Here is a 2,500-nt window from a genome sequence, read left to right as displayed (position 1 = left end):
CTTAACCTAACCCATGTTGCGCCTTAACCTAACCCATGTTGCGCCTTAACCTAACCCATGTTGCGCCTTAACCTAACCCATGTTGCGCCTTAACCTAACCCATGTTGCGCCTTAACCTAACCCATGTTGCGCCTTAACCTAACCCATGTTGCGCCTTAACCTAACCCATGTTGCGCCTTAACCTAACCCATGTTGCGCCTTAACCTAACCCATGTTGCGCCTTAACCTAACCCATGTTGCGCCTTAACCTAACCCATGTTGCGCCTCAACCTAACCTATGTTGCGCCTCAACCTAACCTATGTTGCGCCTCAACCCAACACACGTTGGGCCTCAACCCAACACACGTTGGGCCTTAACCCAACACACGTTGGGCCTTAACCCAACACACGTTGGGCCTTAACCCAACACACGTTGGGCCTTAACCCAACACACGTTGGGCCTTAACCCAACACACGTTGGGCCTTAACCCAACACACGTTGGGCCTTAACCCAACACACGTTGGGCCTTAACCCAACACACGTTGGGCCTTAACCCAACACACGTTGGGCCTTAACCCAACACACGTTGGGCCTTAACCCAACACACGTTGGGCCTTAACCCAACACACGTTGGGCCTTAACCCAACACACGTTGGGCCTTAACCCAACACACGTTGGGCCTTAACCCAACACACGTTGGGCCTTAACCCAACACACGTTGGGCCTTAACCCAACACACGTTGGGCCTTAACCCAACACACGTTGGGCCTTAACCTGCTCTGTAATTGTCATACGACGCGTTAAATTAGTGTAGTGTTGCCTAACTGCAACCCCCGCAATATAGTTTGCTACTCGCACTGCCCGGTCCCCAGAGTATCGCTTCATGTGAAACACCTTGCAGCTATACACTGTAATGCGGATGGCAGTAGGACGTACATGCTCAATGCCCTTCGCAGTTGTTCATTGGCATTCGCATGGCGAAGCACAGCCTACGTTGTGGTACGGCTTGTGTCAACTGTCCGCTGATGTTGTACGTCCAAATCACACACTGTACTGCACATTGGTCCTCATGTACTGAATGATACATCGTGGTACATGTGTGACCGTACCACGACTGCGCCAACAACGGCGAACCATACGGTCCAAATATTGTGCACTCAGCTACGTGTCGTCTCCCTATAAGAGCTGGATTGCAGTATGGTATGCCGTGGATGGCGATCAGCATGAGCCGTCTGTTGATGTAGTGGCGCGTGTTGTCAGACGTAGTCGTCTCCTCTCACACACCGTGATAGCATGGTGCACTGCGTTCCACATCTGCGACATGCGACAGAGGCCGGTTGACAGTCGTTCGCGCAATGGACATCGCATACGTACGGGGGCCACCTTCCACGTGTTCGCGAAGCGTGCACATGTTGTTGCGTGTATGTGGGCAGACATAGTGTGTCGTGACACCTGACACAGGCATGCAACAATCGTTGAATTTGCAAATGGCGATGGACGTCTACGTTTGCTGGTGACGTTACGCAAATGAACAACTGGTAAACCGTTGTGGTGCGGTTGTTCTCGCTAGAGGTGAATCAGTGATGGCGACGATCGGTTGAGCTACCAACCGGTTGTTTCAGCGATACCCACCATGCCCACGAACGTGAATGGCATGTGGGTGTGAAGCGATACGCGGCGGTGGCTGGGTGGGACCGTCCCCGGCCGGTGAGGGGGGGCCTCCCGGCGTGCTGGCCGCGCGGTGCGTGGGCGCACGCGCTACAGCCGGCTGGTGGGGGCGGCCAGTGGCAGGCGCGCCGGCCGACGGAGGCGGCAGGCGGCGCAGCTGCGCGCCGGCGCACCCTGCACGCGGCGCCGTGCGGCCAAAGTAGGTCCTCGCGGGCCCGGTGCGAAGCGCGGTGGACATCTGCAGTGTGCTGGTCCGATTGAGGACTGTGTGCGCTGAGGATGCGCCGCCGCCCGGCGCTCGGCGCCGCGACGCCGTCTGCTGCTCGGTCGCCTCTGCGGTTCTCGCAGGTGGATTGTATCGCAGCTGTGCGGACGTGTTGGCGCGTGCGCTGTGCTGGGAGAGTTCGCTTCGGCACCCAAGTGGGGCTTTTGTCCTTCTGTGGCGCTGGCGTTGGAGCTGCCGGCCACCGTAGGTGGCGCGTGTTGTCTCCCGCCGGCAATGCCACGACAGCACGCTCCCGGGCCTCTGTCGGCAGCGGCAAGCTCAGTTGGGAGCACGGGTGGTCGCACCTAAAGCGTCTACTCGCCAAACTCCGGGCGATTGCGCCACTCTCGAACCCGACCAAGTACTTAGGACGGCGCTGCGCGCCGCCGGGACCTGAGAGGGTTTCGAGGTGTATTGTGCAGGGGAGCTCAGCCTCCTCCTGTTTGCAGAATAATTGAGCGGACGCTTGCGTGTTCGCGCGGGCCCCCGGGACACACTCCCGGGCGGCCGGCTGCTCAGCTCTAGTTGACGCAGCTCCCTGGTTGATCCTGCCAGTAGTCATATGCTTGTCTCAAAGATTAAGCCAT

At 58.0% G+C, this 2,500-nt stretch overlaps 1 non-coding gene across 1 annotated transcript in view; it reads left to right on the top strand.

Moving 5' to 3' along the window:
• Window positions 1–2,448: 2,448 nt before the first annotated feature.
• The window catches only part of LOC124608792, a 1,910-nt gene continuing 1,858 nt past the window's right edge, over window positions 2,449–2,500 (top strand). The window contains exon 1 of the ribosomal RNA XR_006979358.1: window positions 2,449–2,500. This exon is cut by the window's right edge and continues 1,858 nt beyond it. This is a non-coding gene — a ribosomal RNA (small subunit ribosomal RNA).

The sequence above is a fragment of the Schistocerca americana genome, chromosome 3, assembly GCF_021461395.2.
Source record: "Schistocerca americana isolate TAMUIC-IGC-003095 chromosome 3, iqSchAmer2.1, whole genome shotgun sequence".
NCBI lineage: Eukaryota > Metazoa > Arthropoda > Insecta > Orthoptera > Acrididae > Schistocerca > Schistocerca americana.
The sequence above is the reverse complement of the archived record's forward strand: the minus strand, read 5'-3'. Positions and strand labels throughout refer to the sequence as shown.